Genomic DNA, 24,445 nt, shown 5'->3' on the forward strand with positions numbered 1-24,445 from the left:
TGAGAATCCAGGACTTGTTGGACAAGTTACAAAGTGGTCAGGACCTAGGCTGATATCTTGCTGTTGGGACATCCTCAACATGTAGCTTTCAGCTCATGATTCAAGATGGCTGCCTGAGATCTAGCCATCTATATTCTAACAGTAGAAAGGAAGAAGGGAAAAAGAAAGTCATGCCGCCTTCCTTTAAGGACACTTCCAGGGAGTTGCACATGACCCTTCTACTTAAATCCATTGGACAGAATTGACTCATGTGGGCATATCTATCTGTAAAGGTGGCTAGAAAATAAATATTATTATTCCAGGCACCTTGTGCTGAGCCAAAATTTTGAGGATTCTATTACTAAGGAAGAATAGGAGAATGCATTTTGGGGGACATCTAATAGGATCTAACAACACATATTCAAGCTATCTTCTCTAGATTTTTTAAGAGCTCCCCATTCTTGAGTATTCAGGAAACTAATTTTAAAACAGATGCTTCCTATCCTTGGAAAAATGAGGTTCAAATTTCAAAATCCAAAGACTAGAAACTGAGCAAAGAAATGCTTCTGGTATATATATAGCTGATGACTTTCAGAAATACTAGGATACACAGCAGCTTCAAACAATTATTCATCATCCATCTATCCATCCATCAATCCTTTCAACACATTTATTGAGTACCTGCTATATGCCAGACCCTACCCTCATGGCTTAGAAAAAGCATATGATGAATAAATTATTTCTCACACTCAAGGAACTCATGATTTGGTGTAGGAAAATGGTAGGTAAATTAATAATTTCAGGTGATAAATGCTATAATAGAGATAATCATTCATTTACTTTCCCAATTAACAAATACTTTTTGAATACCTACTATGTACTAGGTGCTCTGATAGACACTGAGGATACAGAAATAAAAAGTCAAGTTTTCTACCAGAAAAATTAAAATGCAGAGTGATAAAAGGGTTTAGTGGAAGCATGGCTGGGAACAATGGGAACTTGTGGAGGGTAAGCTTACCTCTGCCTGGATGAGTCAGGAAATGCTCCAGGAGGAGGCAACTGCTGAACTAAAACAAGAAGGAGGAGTAGAGCTTTGCCAGTACAAACTTGGGCCTTTTCCTTCTGCCCATTAAGCATTGATAGAATTACCCACCTTTCCTTTCCTGCTCATATGTAATTCAATATGTCATGGGTGGGTGGTATTTGGTACCAATCTATACTAGAGACTTTGAATGATTCTGCCACCCAACTGGGTACAAAAAGGTATTTACTTGGTAAGATTTCTTGTGTGAATGGGCAATAGGAGATATTTCCAATTTTGCTTGGTTTTAAGCAGAGTTGTGATGACAATATTTTAAATCCGTCTTGGGTCTAGAGGGCCTGACAAATGCATTTCCACCATGGCAAGGAACTGGAAACCAAAAATGATTGCGTCTCAAATGAAATGAAGAGTCTGACAAAATATGTCCTATCAATAGAATGAAAATTAGTTATCTGTCAAAATGCATTTGTCCTCTAAATAACCATCCATATGTTTTATGTTTTGGTATTAAATAGACATTCATCAATTTATCACAATAGCGCTGTCAGAGACCCAGCAATTTGGAACAGAATTTTAAAGATCCTTCTAGAGCAATAACCTGGGAAGAATTTTTGGGGGGTTGTTTTTCTTATTTCTCATTTCTTTTCCATTTCTTCTTTTGATTCCTTTGGCTCTCTTCAGAGCCTGCCGTTTATTACTAAAGAGAGGCGGATCATCTATTTAAAATCAATCCAATAATACTATGTTCCAAAGCATTAATTCCTGCCTGCAATCCGCTCCTTGCAGAGAGTGTTTGTCGCCTCAGCTTTCCGTCTTCAGGTGTGGCCTGTGAAGGGGAATGCTGGGTTTGTGACCACTGAGTGCATGAGGTGTGGGCTTCCTTTGGCTCTGTAGCTCCCTTACTGAGAAGTGTGGCCCTGAATCAGGCAGAAGAGGGGGAATGGGTGGGGGGGGGGTTGCTGGGAACTCTCCCTCTCTAGTCTGGGCCACTGTCCTTTCTTATTTGTGTGGGAAGTGGGTTATAGGCAGTAAAAATATAGTCGCAAGGGGGCAAGCCAGAGGTCTAGTGAGTCTGCAAGCCTCAATGGTGGGCATTTCAGTCATTTCTGGGCAGGGAACTGGCTGCTAAAATGATTACTATCTTGTCAAACATTTTGTCCATTGAAGAAAACTCATGTAACTTTGCAGACAGAAGCACATTTTGACCAAAGCCCGAAACTATCCATTTAGATAAACCCTAGAATTACTGCTGTGGTTATTAGCGTTAGTATTTGCCCAGGACAGAAATTCATTATAAATAAATGGTTTAGGAGTCAAGGCAGCTGAAGCTCCCCCGGAAGAAGGAAGAACCATGTGGAATTTAAATGACATTTTCACGATGGACATATTGCATTTCCTGAAGCAGGGAGGAACATCAGCCTCCTCTGTTGGTCTCTTCTCCTCTCAGGAGTTATTCTCCCAGAGCCTCTGTTACTTGTGCTCTGGAGTGGTGTTTTCAAACCCCGATGGAGGCAGGGTGGGAGGACGGAATGCAGGCATGAAAGGAGACAGTAGGAAAACCAGGTCTAGACTCTCTGGGAGCTCAGGTTTTAGATCTACATTCCTAGGGGAGAAAAAGAGAGAAGAATGGCCAGAGAAGAAATAGATGAATGGAAACATAACATTAATTGCCTACATCGGACTCTCCGGATCTTGGCTTCAAACTCTTCATTTCATCTCCACTCTCTGTATTTACCTGTCCCCATCCCAGCACACCTGGTCACATTGGTCAAAGCAAAGTTCCCAGCAGGACAGACCTTAGTGCTTCAAGCTCCACCAGCTTACTGTGAAAAATTTATTTCTATTCTAAGGGTCCCAAACATATAAAATTCCTAACGATGTTTGCAGCAATATTGTAATTAGCACTTATTCATTATAGTATCATTATTTGTTAGGGATTTGGATTATCCATAAGACAATACTTTGTTTTTTTTTTTTTGAAGAAAAGTAGTTGACATTTTCATCTTTACAACCCAATCCCCTAGCACAGTGCCTACTCCGATGCTTTGATTCTACTATTTTGACTCCACAGTTATGGCACTTTGTTAAGTGTCAAACAATGCATTTTGACACCACCAATCAAAATGAGAGCTGTTGATACCACTACGTGATCAGAGGTTTGTTCTTGGCTTTTTTAGTGACTTGCAGAAGTAATACACATCTTGCCAAGTTTTCAGAAGGACACCAAAATTTGGCTTCAAAATATGATAGACCACTCTTGGACCACAGAGTGAGCCTGAAATATCTCAGGAAGAATGTTTATAATTTTTTCGTGGGTTAACTCTAAAACACTTTAGCCAAATCATAATAAACATCCATGATTGAAATAACACAAAATAAAACCGACAGCAACTAAAACCACACATGGTTTATTGGTAAGGATCCACATGATACAATTGAGATATACAAAACTGGATTAAAGAAGACTGGAATTGTTCAAAATGGTGGCAAAGGAAGCTTCCTAATGGTAGAAATAATAACTGGTCATTATATCATATGGACAAAACAATCAAATATTTGTTTAAAATGTTATATAGAAAATGATTTTGATAAAGATTAATTTTGTTAAAAGAAAATATGTAAAGAAAAATGGAAATGGTTTAATAGTGACAGCATGTAAAACTGAGGATTTAAATGAACTCAAGAGCATGCATAACTGGAAAGACTTGCTCTCTGGAAGTTTATCAATGTTTGTATAATTATGAATTAAATGTATGAATTGATAAACATGAAGAAAAATGTCTCCAGAGTCAGGGGTAAAACTGTAGGTCAAAAGGTAGGGTAAAAACATTAGAGCCCCCAAATTCTGTATTTTCCCTGGCATGCACTCAATAGAAATATAAGTAAGCACTCTCCTTACTATAAAAAGCATGATTTAAAAAAACCTTTTTGCTTTTTATCTCATTCTCTTTTTTTCTTCAAAAAAACGTGAATAGGCAATACAAATAGTACAAAGATATGTGGACAAAGTCAATCTCCTTCCACTTCTGACGCAGTCCTTTATTTCAGTCCCTAAAAGCCATTTACCAATTTGTTGTTTGTCTTTCCAAAGACAGTCAATACCAGTGTTCTTCAAACTTTTTGTCTATAACCCAGAATAAAAAATACGCTTCCCATTTGTCTTAGTCTGTTTTGTGTTGCTATAGCAGAATAGCAGAGACTTAAGTAATTTATAAAGAAAGAAACTTATTTGGCTTATAGTTCTGGAGGGTGAGAAGTCTAAGGTTGAGGGACAACATCTGGTGAGGGCCTTCTTGCTCCCTAATCCAATGTTAGAAGGTGGACAGTGGAAGGACAACAGAGTCTGAGAATAAGGGAACAAGAGGGGGCCACACTCACTTTTGTAACAAGTCCACTCTTGAGATAATTAACCCACTCTTTTGATAATGACATTTATCCATTCATGAGGGCAGATCCCCCATGACCTAATCAACTCTTAACGTTCTCTCCTCTCAACACTGTTGCATTGGGCATTAAGTTCCCAACACAGGAACTTTGGAGGACACATTCAAACCATTAAAAACCCACTAGCAATTATATAACTAACAAAAGTTGCACCAAACAATACTTACCTTTACTATATATGATAAAGAAAAACATAATAAAATTAATATCAAATGATCTAATCAGTATTTAAATAAAACATATAAAAATCTCCAAATAAAATATACAGGCACTAAGGAACGTTGGTTGCAATTTACTAAACTGATTTTGCAAACTATAAATGGATTGCTACCTAACTAGAAAATCACTGATCTTCTCCATTTAAAAATATATATTTATATACTCCACTTAAACAAAGAGATATTATAGAATATTATACATACTGTTCTGCATTTTTCCTTTTGCATTTAACATTTTGGAGATTGTTCCATATTAATACAGATAGGTCTGCTTTCTTTTTCTTTTTGTTTGTTTTGAGACAGTCTCGCTCTATTGCCCAGGATGGAGTGCAGCGGCTCAATCTGGCTCACTGCAGCCTTCACCTCCTGGGTTCAAGTGATTCTCCTGCCTCAGCCTGCTGAGTAGCTGGGGCTACAGGCATGTGCCACCACGCCTGGCTAATTTTTGTATTTTTAGTACAGACAGAGTTTTACCATGTTGGCCAGGCTGGTCTTGAACCCCTGGCCTCAAGTAATCTGCTGGCCTTGACCTCCCAAAGTGCTGGGATTACAGGCGAGAGCCAGGGTGCCTGGCCTGCTTGATTTTTTTTAATGGCTACATTAGATTCCATTTTATTAATGTATCAGAATGTATGTAGATTCCTATTAATATGCATTCCGATTTTTTTCTTTTGCTACTGTAAATAATATGACAGTAAACATCCTTGTATACACTATCTGATAAATTTTTAGATGTGGAATTTAAGTTTTGTTTATTTTATTTTTTCATAAATTATTGGGGTAAAGGTGGTATTTGGTTACATAAGTAAGTTATCGGGTGGTGATTTGTGAGATTTTGGTGCACCGATCACCAGAGCAGTATACACTGCACAATATTTGTAGTCTTTTATCACTCAACCCCTTCCCACTCTTCCCCCAAAGTCCCCAAAGTCCATTGTATCATTCTTATGCCTTGGCATCCTTATAGCTTAGCTACCACATATCAGTGAGAGCATACAATGTTTGATTTTCCATTCCTGAGTTACTTTACTTAGAATAATAGTCTCCAATCTCATCCAGGTCTGGAATTTAAAATTTTGACAGATATTGCCAAGCTGTCATCCAAAGAGGTTGTACTGTTTAGAACTCCTAAAAGCAGTGCATTAGAGTGCCTGTTTCCCTAGTACATTATCAAACTTATTGTTCTATGCCAATTTAGTAGGCAAACAATGAAATCTCATTGTGATTTTTACTTTGCATTTCCTTTAATGTGAGTGAAATTGAGCATCCTTTCACATGATTAAAAGTTGGTTGCATTTTTTTCCTATAATAATGTTTTTCATTATGTTTTTCCATTCAGCATTTTCACTTTTTTTCAATTGACTTGTTTAGAACTCTACTTTTATGATGAATATTAATCCTTTGTTTTATTTTTTCCTTCCTTACTGCTTGCTTATTTTTACTTGGTTTATGGTATTTTTGTTATGAAGACATTTAACGTTTTATGTTAACAAAGTTTATCCACTTTTTTCATGTCTTCTGGGCTTAGTGTTATGCTTAAAGAAGTCCTTGCTATTAAATTATGTTAAAAAATTCTCTTGTGTTTTCTTCTGGTACTCTTATGATTTAGGTTTTTAATTTAAATATTATATCCATCTGAAATTTATTTTGGTATAAAGAAATGAGGAAGGGATTTTTTTTTTTAAGATGGCCTAGCTAGTTAGCCCAAACCATATATTGAATAATTAATCTTTTTCACACTGCATTGAAAAACTACCTCTACGTACAGCAAATTCTTATGTACATTTGGACCTACTTCTAATTTATTGATTCACTTCCATTCCTTTGGCTATTAATTGTTATAACAGTAGAAGACAATGTTAACTATGTAGCATATTTTAATATCTGGTAGGGCTAATACCCCATGTTGTGCTGAACTCCAGTCAACTCCAGTGGGGACAGGATCAGATTCAAGAGGCCCAAGAAGAGACCCAGAGTCAGCGAGCTAGACATGGGATTTTACTGGGGACATACCTACAGGGGATTGAGTCCAGTGGCAGTGGGGTGGGCAGGAGAACCGCAATCAACTTGCAAAAGTCATGTAGTTTACGTTAAATGGCTTCATAACAAAAATACCATAAACCAAGTTTTCACTCAGTGCCCTCTCCCTAACAACCTCCACCTGTCAACCTTCACTCAAAGCCCAAAACAAAGGGACTCATCTCCACAGGAGCGTGCTGGAGCTCAGATGTTCCTCATAGATAGGAAATGCATCTGGGGATTGGCCACTGCCTGATTCCTTAGCTGGGAACTGTGAACTGTATTCAGGTGTGTCTGCCATACAGGGTCATTCTCAGAGTATGCTTAAGTTATTGCTATCAGGTGCGTTTACCGTACACCACCCCTCCCCTCCACTCTACCAGGCTGCTACTCTACCAGGAATATTGTGGCCCTTCTTGCATTTTATTTTTTTATTTGAAATTCACAGTCTGATACGGTTTGGCTGTGTCCCTACCCACAATCTTATCTCGAGTTATAATCCCTATAATCCCCATAATCCCTATGTGTCCAAGGAGAGACCAGGTGGAGGTAATTGAATCATGGGGGCAGGTTCCCTATTTCTGTTCTCATGAGAGTCAGTGAGTTCTCACGAGATCTGATGGTTTTGTAAGTGTGTGGTAGTTCCTCCTTTGTTCCTTTTCCTTCCTGCCACCTTGAGAAGAAGGTACCTTTCTTCCCTTTCACCTTCGGCCATTATTGCAAGTTTCCCGAGGCCTCCTCAGCCATGCTGAGTGGTGAGTCAATTAAACCTCTTTCCTTTATAAATTACTCAGTCTTGGGTAGTATCTTTATAGCAGTATGAAAACTGACTAATACACAGTCCACCTGAGGACTCTACCCTCCCTTTTACTCCTTCCCCTGTTGTTTTGGTATTGACCATGTTGAGTTTATAGATTAATGCAGGAAATGAACATTTTTGTAAGGAGTCTTTCTCTCCAAGAAGAGGGACTGTATTTATGTTTATTTAAACCATTTACTTTACGTGGTTAAAGTTCACTTCATACAGAGCTTAGATATTGCTTGTTAAGTTTTTTTTGAAATATATTTTCTTTGGATTATAATTCTAAATGGGATCTTTTCTTCCGTTATATTTTCTGATTGGTATTTATTTCTGGAAAAGCTATTGAATTCTGTATATTAATTTTGTAAGCAGTTATCACAATCTTATTGTTTGGGTACTCTTTAAGTTGATTCTCTTTGGTTTTCTAAATAAACAATTATAATATTGGAAAGTAACAATAATTTCTCTCCTGTCCAATTTTAATCTTCGGTTTCTTGTGGTTTCAAAAAGGCACTGAAATTATGGGGTTTTATTGTAAGATGTTTTTCCAGCCTGACTTGAAGAATGGTCAGGCGTCTGTATCAGGAGTCTTGACTGCTGAACCCCTAGTAAGATATGGTAGAAAGAAGATGTTATAAGAAAGGCCTTTGGCTCGGAACTGCTGGGTTCAAATACTAGCTCCACCATTTATGAGCTGTGTGATCTTAGGCAAGTTATGTAACCTTTCTGTGGCTCAGTTTATTAATTTAATAAAATAATAGGATCTATCTCATAGGATGTTAGGAGGATTAAACAAGTCAATATACATAAAAGTACTTAGTAATGTCATTAGCATATGGAAAGCTGGAGAGCATTCAATTGTTGGTTAATATTGTCAGTAGAACCAATAGTCATAGATACTCTGGCAAAGCTTAACTCTACATAAATATATAAAATATTTACTAGATCCTTAAACCATAAAGAATCCCCAAACTCCTCAGCATTTTTCCTTAATTAAAACTCTTCTCTATAAAGAATCTGATAAGTCTGATAAACTTGTTTACATTAAGGCATACATGACCTCTAGATCTTAAAATAGTGTCCTCCTTTTCATGGGGGCTTGTCTTGGACTGGAGGCAAGGCCTGAAGAAACGAAGCATTCCAGAGGGACCAGCTCCCCCTCAGAAGCCAGTTGACATCAGAGGTTTGGTGATCATTCTGTAATTCAACAGCTGTTAATGACCAGGTGCATCAAATGACACAAAGATAGTAAGACTGTTTCCTCCATTAAGGAACACACAGTTCAATACATGAGATAGATGCTCATACAGCTAACATTTGCTTTGCAGGTGTCTCAGTTTGTTTTAGACACTTTGGGAGGACCAGCTCAACAAACCATTAGGGATCTCTTTGTGGCAACAAACTGTCTGAGGGTTTCACCCTATGGCAAGAGTTTGAGGTATGAGAACACGATCCCAGGGAAGAGGTGAGGAATAATTTCAGTGTCTACCGCTCAACAATCATAGATACCATTTATTGAGCTCTTGTTATGGACTAGATCCTTTAGATATGTGGTTATTACCTCCTTTAATCCTCTCTGTACCCCCCAGAAGAATGCATTAGGGGCTTCAGTTAGCAGTTAAGAAAACAAAGGTCCAATGGGCTGAAATCCTTGCCAAGGCTAACTAAGTGGTAAACGGCAGAACTGGGATTTGAACTGCTGACTGTCTATCATGTCACCATGCTTCGTTCTGATTGTGTTTTAACTTAGTTCACAAGGGCTTATGCCAGATTTCTAAGTGAGGGGGCTGCACTAGTGGGGGAGTAAGAACTGGAAATGCTCATTGGTTCAAATCTCTGAGACATCAATGCTTAACTCTACTTTGTAGCTCATGTTGAGTTAGCCTAGTAAGTTAAGTAGTTTGTTCACTGCATAAGGGCGCCTAGCTGAAGGGGCTGAAATGCAACCTGAGCTGCACTTGACAAGGGCAATTTGGTGGGAGCTGCATGCATTAGAAGGGGCAAACCTCTTTCCAGTTCCTACCACGGCGATGTCTGGAATAACTGCAGCCCTGACTCAGAACGCAGCACACATGGGGGTTATTACTACTTTACTCACTTGGGGTGGCCACTGGAGCACAGAAATAACACATTGCCGTGGGCAGTGGACCAAATAGCTTTCAGGTGTGACTAGGGATGACTGTTCTGTCCCAGGCTCTGTAAATGAATTCGTTGGTTCATGATGCCCTGCTTCTGGTATTCTTACTCAAACTCCCCCCTCTCCCCTCCTGACAACAGGTTGGGAGTAAATTCAAGGCTCTGATTTTACCCAGGAGACATGGGAAATAAACCAGAGAAAGCTGTTGAGTGATTTTGTTGGGTGGTTGTGGGGGACATGCAGGTTATATACCCATCCTTAGAATAAACCCAGTGATGTGGGAGTGCAGAGGAGGGGAGCTTGCCCAGAGGAGGTGACAGAAGAGCTTGGCCTTGAAGGGTAGGAAGGTGTCTCCTAGGCAGAAAAGGAGTGGCTGGCATGGGCGCCTTCAGCGGCAGGAGGGAGGTGGTGAAATGTACCAGCAAACCACCTTGTTTTTTCAGAGAAAGTCCAGTGGTAGGTAGCCTGGCCTCAAGCAAATGTGTTGCTTCCACCCGCCCTGGGGCAGAGGCTGGGAGATGTGGGAGAGCAGTCCACTTACCTCAGAGGGCAGCCTGCCCTGCAGACAGAGCCCTGGTGACTGGCTTTCAGGCCCAGCGTGGGAAGGCCCCAGGAGGCAGACGAGGAAGTGGGTACATCAGCATGAGAGCAGGAAACGTTTTCATTCACAGACGCTGTGGATAAATCCCAAAGAGAAAGCTAGCAAAAGAGGGAGCTTTTTTAAGTTTAAAGAAAAAAATAATAAAAGGTCCGTAAATCAGAAGGCTCTGACAAGCTACCGAGGAAATACGCAATTACAGAGCAATCAGCCATTGTGTGTGCTTCTGCTGCTCGAGAGGACAAAAGGAGCCAGCACGGCTGGGGATCAAGGCGGGCGCGCCCACACCTCGTGGGAGGCGGAGGCGGCCACCGCGTGCAGGAAGGGTCTCCCAGGTGGCCGGAGAACCCAGGGGCGTGTAGGGACAAGGTGCCCTGGGTTCGCCGAGTCAGCCCGGCCAGGGGTAGAGACCTTCCCGGAAGGCGAAGGTCGCATAGGTGACTGGGAAAGTGTGTGTTTTGAGATGGGGGACCCCATGCAGCCAGGTCAGGGCTGCAGGATAGGCCGCCTGCCGCACCATCAGAGCACTGCTGCGTTACCCGCTCAGGGTTGGGGATTTTTTGGTGTGACTTTGAAAGCCCCGTGCACCGCCTTTTAATGTGACTTGCAACTTTACTGTTCCCCTCTGTTTGAATCCTGATCCCCACTTATGGTTACATAAGAAAAGGAAACTCATGGTACCCCAAGGAAAAAGAAAACCGTGGAAGCTAGCGTCCAACGGACACGGCTTATATTAGATTTAGATACACAGAAAAGTTGCAAAGTTGCGGAGATAGCACAGAGTTCCCATATAGTCCACACCACTTCTATTAATATCTTTATATGGTACATTTGTCACAATTAATGAACGAATACTAATATGTTGTTTTTAACCAAAACCCATACTTGATTGAGATTTTTTTAAAAGTTTTAACCTAAAGTCCTTTTTCTGTTCCCATATTTCTGATCACATATTTCATTTAGTCATCACGTCTCCTTAGGCTCTTCTTGGCTGTGCCAGTTTCTCAGACTTTCCTTGTTGACAATTTTGAGGAGTAAGGGCCAGGTATTTTGTAGGTTGTCCCCCAAGTGGGGTTTGTCTGATGTTTGTCTTGTGATTAGATTGAGGATATGGGTTTTTAGGAGGAAGACCTCAGAGGTAAAGCACCATTTTCATCACATCATACCAAGGGTGCATACTGCCAACATGACTTATCACTGTTGATGTTGATCTTGATTGCCTGTGTGAGATAATGTTTATTAGGTTTCTTTTATAGAAAGAGTTACTTCAAGCCCTCCTCCTCTTTCCAAACTGTACTCTTTGAAAGGAAGTCGCTGTGTGGAGCCCACACTTAAGGATGAAGGAGTTATGCTCTGCTTTCTTGAGGGTGGAGTATCTACATAAACTATTTGGAATTCTTCTTATCCTCCATTTATTTATATCACCATGGACTCGTGGATATTTATTTTATGGGCTAGGTTATAATCCAATACTACATTATTTTCTTGCTCAAATTGTTCCAGCTTTGGTCATTGGGTTTCACTTTATTTTTAATTGGTAGTTTGTTTTCTTACTGAGTTTGAAGAGTTCTTTGTATATTTTGAATACAAACCATTTATCAGATATGTTTTACAAATATTTTCTCCAAGTCTATCGTTTTTCTTTCTCTTAACAGTCTTTCATAAAGCAGAAGATTTTTAATTTTAATAAAGTCAAACTTCAACATTTTTTCTTTCATTGTTCTTTTGATGTTATTTCTAAAAACTCATAATTAAACCCAATGTTACAAAGATTTTCTCCTTTGTTTTATTCTAGAAGTTTTAGTTTTGTATTTGCATTTTATATTTAGACCAGTGATTCATTTTGAGTTAATTTTTGTGTAAGACATAAAATGTCTGGATTCATATTTTGTGTATGTTGAACAGACTATCCCTTTTCCATTGAAAATCAGTTGACTATATTTGTGAGTCATTCCCTGGACTCTCTTCTGTTATGCTGATCTTGTGTCTGTTCTTTCAGCATGTGCTGTATTGATTATTACAGCTTTACGTTAAGTTTTAAAATCAAGGAATGTGAATCCTCCACCTTTGTTCTTCATCAGGATTGTGTTAGTTATTCTAGTTTTTTTTGCCTTTCACCATGTATTAGCCTGCTCAGGCTGCTGTAATAAAATAGCATAGACTGGGTGGTTTAAACAACAAAAATTTATTTTCTCACGGTTCTGGAGGCTGGAAGTCTGAGATCAGGGTACAAGTATAGTCGGCTTCTGGTGAGGACTTGCTTTCTGACTTGCGGCTGGTCTCTACCTTGTGTCCTCACATGGCAGGAAGAGCAAGCTCTTTGGTGTCTCTTTTTATAAGGACGTGAATCCTATCAGATTAGAGCCTTAAGTTTATCACCTCCTTTAACCTTATTAATTTCATAAACGACCTGTCTGCAAATAGTTACAATGGAGGTTAGGACTTCAACATATAAATTTGGGATCAAGGAACACAATTCAGTTCATAGCACCATATATACTTTACAATTGACAAGTTTGTTGATATCTACAAAATAGCTTGCTGGGATTTTGGTTGGGATTGCACTGAATCTATAGATCAAATTGGGAAGAACTGAAATCTTAACAATATTGAGTCTTCCAATCTATGAACATGGACTATCTCTCCGTTTACTTAGATATTCTTTGACATCTTTCATCTGTACTATTTTTAATATTTCTTGCAGGATAGGCCTATTGGCAACAAATTCTCTCATATTTTTTGTATGAGAAAGTTTTTATTTCTCCTTTGCTTTTGGAGGATAATTTCATTGGATATAGAATTCCAGGTTGGTGGCTTTCTTCTTTGAACACTTTAAATATTTCACTTAATTGTCTTGTTTCTGCATGGTTTCTGATGAGAAACTCATTGTAATTCTTTGTTCTTCTATAGGTAAGGCTTGTTTTTCTTCCTTTGGCTTCTTTTAAGGTTTTATCTTTGTCTTTGGTTTTCTGCAATTTGAATATCATAATACCTAGGGCTTTTCATCTGTTCATCATATCTGATGGTGACTTTGTTCCTTTATGCTGAGTTTTTTTCTTGCCTTTTGGCATGGCCTGTAATTTTTTGTTGAAAGATAGCCATGATGTATTGGATAATAGGAACTGAGGTAAATAGGTCTTTAGAGTAAAGATTTATGCTAATCTGACTAGAAGTTGGACTATATTTAATGTTTGCTATAGCTAAGATACCAGAGGCTTCGAATTCCTCTGTTGTCCTTGTTTTTTTTCTCCTGTTGACTTTAGGCTTTCCTAACTGTTTCTCCTCAGAGTGAGTTTGTGTCTTGCAGTGATTTCAGCTGTAATCCACCATTATTATACTGAAGTCCTGTTGGTGTGGTGGTAAGGTGTGAAGGAAGGGGACCATTCTATAATCCTATGGTTAAGTCTCAGTCTTGTACTATGCTTGTATCTCAGGGCTGTGACCTTTGCAAGTGTTTCTCTGGTTGCTATAGCTTTTTTTTTTTTTTTTTTTTTTTTCCTTCTAGCTCCTTACTTTCTACTCTGGCTTCAACATTCTCAGTCTATTTTCTTGAAGCCCTGACCCCTGTTGACTATGTTTTCCCCCTTAGGTGGGTCAGAAACATTGAAGTGGGGTGAAGTAGGGGGAATTTCTTCCCTCCAGCTGGAATACGGCTCAGGTAATGTCTTTTCCCTTTGAGAGCAGGTCCTTGTTGTGGAGAAGGCTCTGGTTTTATTTCACAATAATTAATCTTCCTCTCTTCCTGCCATAGCCATCAGAGGGTTCCTGGAGGTAGTGTGGGGGCTCCCCTATGACTGTGGCCCCAGGAATCTCTCATTCTTAAGCTACTTGATGCTCAGCTTCCAGCAATTTGTCAAACTTTCTATTTAATCATTCCTACCAGATTATAGCTTCAATCACTTCTGTTGCATGTAAGCAGATCATGTCTCACTGGATACATCTGTCTCTCCAGATTTGGAAATTGTAGTTTTCCCTGTGGCCTCAGTTATCTGATGGGTCCAAGAAGTCATTGATTTTTTAAAAAATTTATCCAGCCTGTTCTTGTTGTAAAGGTAGGAGTGATGATTTTCAGGCCTTTTATATGCCAGAGTAGAAATCAGAAGTCTCCAACACAGTTTTTATGAGAATTCATACATATAGAAGGTCATTTAAAACCACACCCTATTTTAGGAGTCTTGGCTGAATTAATAAGTGGGGTTAGCTTCAGGGCAGGTGGGAGAAAGAAAACTTTTCTGTGGATGCCTGGTCATCACGGGCTTCAAGAACATAATATCCTTTAAGTGGGAGATGACAAAACGGACATAAAGAAAAAAAAGAGAAAACTGAGATAAAGAGAGATGTTGTTTCCCTTGTTTACCACCTTGTCCTGCTTTCTCATGCCATCCGTATTCTATTAGTTACTTCCCTGGCTTCCAGAAACTCAATCCTTTGTTTGGCATTTGCCGTGTAACCAGCCCTGGGGTCCATTAGGCTGTCCACTGGTAAACGCTTGATGCCCATAGCTGTTCTGAGCCTATGAGGGGTTGAAAGGGCTACAGAGGGGCTTCATGGCTGGCTGTGGCCTTGGAGCTCCTTCCATGGGGGATAGAATCACAGAGCAAGGGGCTGGACTGAATTGTCACCTCTGGCTGCCTACACACTAAAGGCATTTACTTCCTTTACTATATGGTAGCTTGGGATGAAAAATGGGACCATCTCCAATTATGAAAAATGAAGGTGCCATCATGATTAAGTTGTGTTAGGCCACATAGAGAACAGATCCCACTGCTCTTCCAGGAAGCTCAGATCTGTTCCCTGCACCCAGAGGGAGGAGTCACAGAGCACTCCCAGGAAGCAGCACCCTGCTGAAGAGGAAAGGGTGCTATCTGAGTCCGACACAGGCTTAACGTGTAGCATCTCTCTTATGAGCTGTGTGGTCTTGTGCAAGCTACGTAATTTCACTGAGTCTCAATGCTGTTCTCCAGTGAAATAGCTAACACTTAAATAGCACTTTCTATGTGTCAGACATGGTTTTAAGATCTTTACTGTAATTCATTCAATTCCTATAACTATCTCATGAGGTATGTTCGTGTTATCCTTATTTTGCTGTAAAAAAAAATTAAGGAGCCGGGCGCGGTGGCTCACGCTTGTAATCCCAGCACTTTGGGAGGCCGAGGCGGGCGGATCACGAGGTCAGGAGATCGAGACCAGGTGAAACCCCGTCTCTACTAAAAATACAAAAAAATTAGCCGGGCGTGGTGGCGGGCGCCTGTAGTCCCAGCTACTCAGAGAGGCTGAGGCAGGAGAATGGCGTAACCCGGGAGGCGGAGCTTGCAGTGAGCCGAGATTGCGCCACTGTACTCCAGCCTGGGCGACAGAGCGAGACTCCGTCTCAAAAAAAAAAAAAAAAAAAAAATTAAGGATCAGTAAGTGGGGGAGGGGCTCTTACTTAGGATCACTAGGATTATTATTTAATATATGTCAAGTGCTTAGCATAGTACCTAGCACCCAGTAAATATGCAGTATATAATCATATATAAACCATGTAAATGTTTGACTCCACTCGTTTAAAACCCCTATTTTTTGGTGAAACTTAGCATAGAAAATTGCACACAACAAAAATGTACAGATCAATGATTTATCACAAAGTGAACACCTACAAAGCATCACCCAAATTTTAAAAATAGGATATGCACAGCACCCTAGAAGTTCCTCTAATCACTACCCTTCTCCGAAAGGTACAAATATCTTGATTTTTATAGAAATTACTCTCTTTTTTTTTTTTTTTTTAGCTGCTGAAGATTTTTTTTTTTTAATTATTATAATTTAAGTTCTAGGGTACATGGGCACAACGTGCAGGTTTGTTACATATGTATACATGTGCCATGTTGGTGTGCTGCACCCATTAACTTGTCATTTATATTAGGTATATCTCCTAATGCTATCCCTCCCCCCTACCTCCACCCCACAACAGGCCCTGGTGTGTGATGTTCCCCTTCCTGTGTCCAGGTGTTCTCATTGTTCAATTCCCCACCTATGAGTGAGAATATGCGGTGTTTGGTTTCTTGTCCTTGTGATAGTTTGCTGAGAATGATGGTTTCCAGCTTCATCCCTGTCCCTACAAAGGACATGAACTCATCCTTTTTTATGGCTGCATAGTATTTCATGGTGTATATGTGCCATATTTACTTTTTTTTTTTTTTTTTTGAGATGGAGTCTCACTCTATTGCCCAGGCTGGAGTGCAGTGGTGTGAACTTGGCTAAGTGCAAGCTCTGCCTCCTGGGTTCATGCCATTCTCCTGCCTCAGCCTCTCGAGTAGCTGGGACTACAGGCACCCGCCACCATGCCTGGGTAATTTTTTGTATTGTTTTTAGTAGGGACAGGGTTTCACCGTGTTAGCCAGGGTGGTCTCGATCTCCTGACCTTGTGATCTACCTGCCTCGGCCTCCCAAAGTGCTGGGATTACAGGCGTGAGCCACCTGCCTGGCATGTGCCACATTTTCTTAATCCAGTCTATCATTGATGGACATTTGGGTTGGTTCCAAGTCTTTGCTATTGTGAATAGTGCTGCAATAAACATGTGTGCATGTGTCTTTATAGCAGCATGATTTATAATCCTTTCGGTATATGTCCAGTAATGGGATGGCTGGGTCAAATGGTATTTCTAGTTCTAGATCCCTGAGGAATCACCACACTGTCTTCCACAATGGTTGAACTAGTTTACAATCCCACCAACAGTGTAAAAGTGTTCCTATTTCTCCACATCCTCTCCAGCACCTGTTGTTTCCTGACTTTTTAATGATGGCCATTCTAACTGGTGTGAGATGGTATCTCATTGTTCTTTTGATTTGCATATCTCTGATGGCCAGTGATGATGAGCATTTTTTCATATGTTTGTTGACCACATAAATGTCTTCTTTTGAGAAGTGTCTGTTCACATCCTTCGCCCACTTTTTGATGGGGTTGTTTGTTTTTTTCTTGTAAATTTGTTTGAGTACTTTGTAGATTCTGGATATTAGCCTTTTGTCAGGTGACTAGATTGCAAAATTTTTTTCCCATTCTGTAGGTTGCCTGTTCACTCTGATGGTAGTTTCTTTTGCTGTACAGAAGCTCTTTAGTTTAATTAGATCCCATTTGTCAATTTTGGCTTTTGTTGCCATTGCTTTTGGTGTTTTAGACATTGCTTTTGGTGTTTTAGACATGAAGTCCTTGCCCATGCCTATGTCCTGAATGGTATTGCCTACCTTTTCTTCTAGGGTTTTTATGGTTTTAGGTCTAACATTTAAGTCTTTAATCCATCTTGAATTAATTTTTGTATAAGGTGTAAGGAAGGGATCCAGTTTCAGCTTTCTACATATGGCTAGCCAGTTTTCCCAGCATCATTTATTAAATAGGGAATCCTTTCCCCATTTCTTGTTTTTGTCAGGTTTGTCAAAGATCAGATGGTTGTAGATGTGTGGTATTATTTCTGAGGGCTCTGTTCTGTTTCATTGGTCTATATCTCTGTTTTGTTACCAGTAGCATGCTGTTTTGGTTACTGTAGCCTTGTAGTATAGTTTGAAGTCAGGTAGCATGATGCCTCCAGCTTTGTTCTTTTGGCTTAGGGTTGACTTGGCAACTTGGGCTCTTTTTTGATTCCATGTGAACTTTAAAGTAGTTTTTTCCAATTCTGTGAAGAAAGTCATTGGTAGCTTGATGGGGATGGCATTGAATCTATAAATTACCTTGGGCAGTATGGCCATTTTCATGATATTGATTCTTCCTATCTATGAGCATGGAATGTTCTTCCATTTGTTTGTGTCCTCTTTTATTTCCTTGAGCAGTGGTTTGTAGTTCTCCTTGAAGAGGTCCTTCACATCCCTTGTAAGATGGATTCCTAGGTATTTTATTCTCTTTGAAGCAATTGTAAATGGGAGTTCACTCATGATTTGTCTCTCTGTTTGTCTGTTATTGGTGTATAAGAATGCTTTTGAATTTTGCACATTGTTTTTGTATCCTGAGACTTTGCTGAAGTTGCTTATCAGCTTAAGGAGATTTTGGGCTGAGATGATGGGGTTTTCTAGATATACAATCATGTCATCTGCAAACACAGACAATTTGTCTTCCTCTTTTCCTGATTGAATACCCTTTCTTTCTTTCTCCTACCTGATTGCCCTGGCCAGAACTTCCAACACTATGTTGAATAGGAGTTGGTGAGAGAGGGCATCCCTGTCTTGTGCCAGATTTCAAAGGGAATGCTTCCAGTTTTTACCCATTCAGTATGATATTGGCTGTGGGTTTGTCATAGAGAGCTCTTATTATTTTGAGATACGTCCCATCAATACCTAATTTATTGAGAGTTTTTAGCATGAAGGGCTGTTGAATTTTGTCAAAGGCCTTTTCTGCATCTATTGAGATAATGATGTGGTTTTTGTCTTTGGTTCTGTTTATATGCTGGATTATGTTTATTGATTTGCATATGTTGAACCAGCCTTGCATCCCAGGGATGAAGCCCACTTGATCATGGTGGATAAGTTTTTGATGTGCTGCTGGATTCGGTTTGCCAGTATTTTATTGAGGAATTTGCATCAATGTTCATCAGGGATATTGGTCTAAAATTATTTTTTGGTTGTCTCTGCCAGGCTTTGGTATGAGGATGATGCTGGCCTCATGAAATGAGTTAGGGAGGATTCCCTCTTTTTCTATTGATTGGAATAGTTTCAGAAGGAATGGTACCAGCTCCTCTTTCTGCCTCTGGTAGAATTCAGCTGTGAATCCATCTGGTCCTGGACTTTTTTTGGTTGGTAGGCTATTAATTGCCTCAATTTCAGAGCCTGTTATTGATCTATTCAGGGATTCAGCTTCTTCCTGGTTTAGTCTTGGGGAGGGTGTATGTGTCCAGGAATTTATCCATTTCTTCTAGATTTTCTAGTTTATTTGCGTAGAGGTGTTTGTAGTGTTCCCTGATGGTAGTTTGCATTTCTGTGGGATCGGTGGTGATATCCCCTTTATCATTTTTTATTGCATCTATTTGATTCTTATCTCTTTTCTTATTAGTCTTACTAGCGGTCTATCAATTTTGTTGATCTTTTCAAAAATCCAGCTCCTGGATTCGTTAGTCTTTTGAAGGGATTTTGTGTCTCTTTTTCCTTCAGTTCTGCTCTGATTTTAGTTATTTCTTGCCTTCTGCTAGCTTTTGAATGTGTTTGCTCTTGCTTTTCTAGTTCTTTTAATTGTGATGTTAGGGTGTCAATTTTAGCTCTTTCTTGCTTTCTCTTGTGGGCATTTAGTGCTATAAATTTCCCTCTACACACTGCTTTAAATGTGTCCCAGAGATTCTGGTATGTTGTGTCTTTGTTCTCATTGGTTTCAAAGAACATCTTTATGTCTGCCTTCATTTTGTTATGTACTCAATAGTCATTCAGGAGCAGGTTGTTCAGTTTCCCTGTAGTTGAGTGGTTCTGAGTGAGTTTCTTAATCCTGAGTTCTAGTTTGATTGCACTGTGGTCTGAGAGACAGTTTGTTATAATTTCTGTTCTTTTACATTTGCTGAGGAGTGCTTTACTTCCAACTATGTGGTCAATTTTGGAATAAGTGTGGTGTGGTGCTGAGAAGAATGTATATTCTGTTGATTTGGGGTGGAGAGTTCTGTAGATGTCTATTAGGTCTGCTTGGTGCAGAGCTGAGTTCAATTACTGGATATCCTTGTTAACTTTCTGTTTCGTTGATCTGTCTAATGTTGACAGTGGGGTGTAAAAGTCTCCCTTTATTATTGTGTGGGAGTCTAAGCCTCTTTGTAGGTCTCTAAGGACTTGCTTTATGAATCTGGATGCTCCTGTATTGGGTCCATATATATTTAGGATGGTTAGCTGTTCTTGTTGAATTGATCTTTTTACCGTTATGCCATGTCCTTGTCTCTTTTGATCTTTGCTGGTTTAAAGTCTGTTTTATCAGAGACTAGGATTGCAACCTCTGCCTTTTTTTGTTTTCCATTTGCTTGGTAGATCTTCCTGCATCCCTTTATTTTGAACCTATGTGTGTCTCTACACGTGAGATGGGTCTCCTGAATATAGCACACTGATGGGTCTTGACTCTATCCAATTTGCCAGTCTGTGTCTTTTAATTGGAGCATTTAGCCCATTTACATTTAAGATTAATATTGTTATGTGTGAATTTGATCCTCTCATTATAATGTTAGCTGTTTATTTTGCTCGTTACTTCATGCAGTTTCTTCCTAGCCTCGATGGTCTTTACAATTTGGCTTGTTTTTGCAGTGGCTAGTACCGGTTGTTCCTTTCCATGTTTAGTGCTTCCTCCAGGAGCTCTTTTAGGGCAGGCCTGGTGGTGACAAAATCTCTCAGCATTTGCTTGCCTATAAAGTATTTTATTTCTCCTTCACTTATGAAGCTTAGTTTGGCTGGATATGAAATTCTGGGTTGAAAATTCTTTTCTTTAAGAACATTGAATATTGGCCCCCACTCTCTTCTGGCTTGTAGAGTTTCTGCCAAGAGATCAGCTGTTCATCTGATGGGCTCCCCTTTGTGGGTAACCTGACCTTTCTCTCTGGCTGTCCTTAACATTTTTTCCTTCATTTCAACTTTGGTGAGTCTGACAATTATGTGTCTTGGGAGCTGTTCTTCTTGAGGAATATCTTTGTGGAGTTCTCCGTATTTCCTGAATTTGAATTTTGGCCTGCCTTGCCAGGTTGGGGACGTTCTCTGGATAATATCCTGCAGAGTGTTTTCCAACTTGGTTCCATTCTCCCTGTTACTTTCAGGTACACCAATCAGACGTAGATTTGGTCTTTTCATATAGTCCCATATTTCTTGGAGGCTTTTTTCATTTCTTTTTATTCTTTTTTTCTCTAAACTTCTTGCTTCATTTCATTCATTAGATCTTCAGTCACTGATACCCTTTCTTCCACTTCATCGCATCCGTTACTGAAGCTGTACATTTATCACGTAGTTCTTGTGCCATGGTTTTCAGGTCTGTCAGGTTATTTAAGGACTTCTCTACACTGGTTATTCTAGTTAGCCATTGGTCTAATCTTTTTTCAAGGTTTTTAGCTTCTTTGTAATGGGTTCAAACTTCCTCCTTTAGCTTGGAGAAGTTTGATCATCTGAAGCCTTCTTCTCTCAACTCGTCAAAGTCATTCTCCGTCCAGCTTTGTTCCGTTGCTGGCGAGGAGCTGCGTTCCTTTGGAGGGGGATAGGTGCTCTGATTTTTAGAATTTTCAGCTTTTCTGCTCTGTTTTTTCCCCATCTTTGTGGTTTTATCTACAGATTGGGTTTTGGTGTGGATGTCCTTTCTATTTGTTAGTTTTCCTTCTAACAGTCAGGACCCTCAGCTGCAGGTCTGCTGGAGTTTGCTGGAGGTCCAAACCAGACCTTGTTTTCCTGGGTATCAGCAGCGGAGGCTGCAGAACAGCGAATATTGCTGAACAGCAAAGGTTGCTGCCTGATCATTCCTCTGGAAGCTTCCTCTCAGAGGGGTACCCAGCTGTGTGAGGTGTCAGTCTGCCCCTACTGGGGGATGCCTCCCAGTTAGGCTACTTGGGGGTCAGGGACCCACTTGAGGAGGAAGTCTGTCCATTCTCAGATCTCAAACTCCCTGCTAGAGAACTACTACTCTCTTCAAAGCTATCAGACAGGGACACTTAAGTCTGCAGAGGCTTCTGCTGCCTTGTGTTCAGCTATGCCCCGCCCGCAGAGGTGGAATCTACAGAGGCAGGCAGGCCTCCTTGAGCTGTGGCGGGCTCCACCCAGTTCAAGCTTCCAGGCAGCTTTGTTTACCTACTCAAGCCTCAGGAATTGTGGGCACCCCTCCCCCAGCCTCACTGCCACCTTGCAGTTTAATCTCAGACTGCTGTGCTAGCAGTGAGCGAGGCTCCATGGGCGTAGGACCCTCCAGGCCAGGCACAGGATATAATCTGGTGTGCCATTTGCTAAGACCATTGGAAAAGCTCAGTCTTAGGGTGGGAGTGACCCAATTTTCCAGGTGCTGTCTGTCACAGCTTCCCTTGGCTAGGAAAGGGAATTCCCTGACCCCTTGCACTTCCCAGGTGAGGCGATGCCTTGCCCTGCCTTGGCTCACGCTCGGTGGGTTCCACCCACTGTCCTGCACCCACTGTCTGACAAGCCCCAGTGAGATGAACCCAGTACCTCATTTGGAAATGCAGAAATCACCTGTCTTCATCACTCATGCTGGGAGCTATAGACTGGAGCTGTTCCGAAATTACTACTTTCATTCTCTTTATAATTTAACATTAGGTATACATTCCTAAACACTAGTTTTGCATGCTTTGTGAACTTTATGTAATAAATTATGCATTCTACTGTATCTGATGGTTTTTGCTTGACATTGAGATTCATCCATTTTGCTGCATGTAGTATTTATTTTCAGTACCATATATTACTTTATATGTAAATATACCAGCTTTAATTTGTTCTGCTACTGACAAGCATTTAGGTGGTTTCATTTTTGGCTATTACAAATAATGCTGCTATGAACTTTCTTGTGCATGGTTCTCAGTGCTTATGTGGGAAGTTACTAAGTCATATAGTATATGCTTGTACAACTTTAGTAGATACTAACAATTAGTTTTTGAAAATTGATGTACCAGAAGGGTATGAGAGCTACCTTTGTGCTACATCTTTATCATACTTTATATTGTCATTTTAATAACCATCTTGATGACTATTGTGGTATCTCATTGTGATTTTTAATTTGTATTTTTTGATTATTAATGAAGTTGAGCACCTTTTGTCGGTTTAAAGCCATTTCAATATCTTCTTCTGTCAAGTATGTTTGAATTTCTTGTCCTTTATTCTATTGAGTTGTTTGCCTTTTTAACTGATTTGTAGAAATTCTTTATATGAAGAGTCCTATTATACAGGACTTGATATTTTTACTGACGGGTTTTTTTTGGTATGTGTATAGATCTTTAATTTTCAGCAGTTTAATATGGTATGTCAAGTTGCAACTATCTTTTCATTTATGTTTAATGTGAATTCTTGAATCTGTGACTTGATGTCTTTCATCAACTTTGGAAAATGCTCAGCTATTTTCTTTTTAACTATTATATATTTCATCTTCTCTTCTTTTGAGACTTCAGTGAAATCTGTATTAGACTTTCTCATTGTATTCTCTCTATCTCTTATCCTATCATCTATATTCTTTTTTGCCTCTACTCCTTTCTCTCAGTTTTATCAATTATTTCTCATCTTTGCAAGTCTGCTGTTTAACTCCCCTGTTGGATTGTAACTTTCATTTATTATAGTATTTCATTCTGGAGTTTTTATTTTAAAGTTTGTAGTTCTTTCCTAAAACGTTTAATCCTATATTTTTTATTACTGAAAATAGAAAGCATAGTTGTTTTAAAGTGTGATGAAACTAATATCTAGGGACTGTGTGGGTCTGTTTTTATTTTTGGTATTCTTGCAAGTTTTGTCCATGTGGTGTTATTCCTCATGTGTGGTTATTTTTGATTGTGTGCTGGATATTACATTATAAATTTCTTGTAGGAATACTTTGAGGTTTCAGATATTATCTTCTTCCAAGGAGAATTTATATTTTTGCTTCTGCTATTTGCTTGGGTGGATGGGGTACTAACAATTTGAGGTCATCTCAATTCAATTTTAGGGTCTGAAGTAATTCAAAGTTGAGTTATAGTCCCTAAGATGGCTGGTACACTTCTGAGTTTCAACCCAAGAGGATGTATCAGGGCTTACCCCTGTTGTGGTCTTTGGACTCCTATTCCTCTTTTCATTGTGCCCACAAGACTGCCAGAGGCATTTCTTAGCCTATACATCATCCACTCTGGAATTAACAAATATTCCAAGGGAAAAGCAGCTCTAAATTTGAGGTTTACCTCCAGGGTTTCATCATCCCACAGTCCTGGAGCATTAATTTTACCCTATTTTGTTAACTCTCTGATGCCTGCAAGCAGATGTATTTGTATACTGCCCAATTTTTCAGTACCATGGTTAGTTCTAATGATCTCACTTCCCATTATCAGAATCAGAAGTCTCCCATCTCCACAACCAGAATTGAAATGCACATATCCTTCTTTTTCCTTCTGGTTTACCTGGTAAACCTACAGGTTGCTTTAGCAACATAAGTGCACCAGGACAAAACTTTAAATGGTTGATCTTCATTTTCTGGGTCTAACTTCTTCAAATTTTGTCTCTCAGCTCACTCAATGTTCATCCTCTAATTCAGATGTCCCCACCTCTACTGCAGTCTATC

The 24,445-nt window shown here is 39.7% G+C and overlaps 1 long non-coding RNA gene across 1 annotated transcript in view; it reads left to right on the plus strand.

The window, feature by feature from the left end:
• The first annotated feature begins 7,349 nt into the window (after positions 1 to 7,349).
• The window catches only part of LOC134736250 (uncharacterized), a 144,823-nt gene continuing 127,727 nt past the window's right edge, over positions 7,350 to 24,445 (plus strand). Inside the window, exon 1 of the long non-coding RNA XR_010120149.1 lies at positions 7,350 to 7,457. This is a non-coding gene — a long non-coding RNA (uncharacterized lncRNA). The remainder of the gene's footprint in view (positions 7,458 to 24,445) is intronic.

This window comes from Symphalangus syndactylus, chromosome 3 (assembly GCF_028878055.3).
Source record: "Symphalangus syndactylus isolate Jambi chromosome 3, NHGRI_mSymSyn1-v2.1_pri, whole genome shotgun sequence".
NCBI lineage: Eukaryota > Metazoa > Chordata > Mammalia > Primates > Hylobatidae > Symphalangus > Symphalangus syndactylus.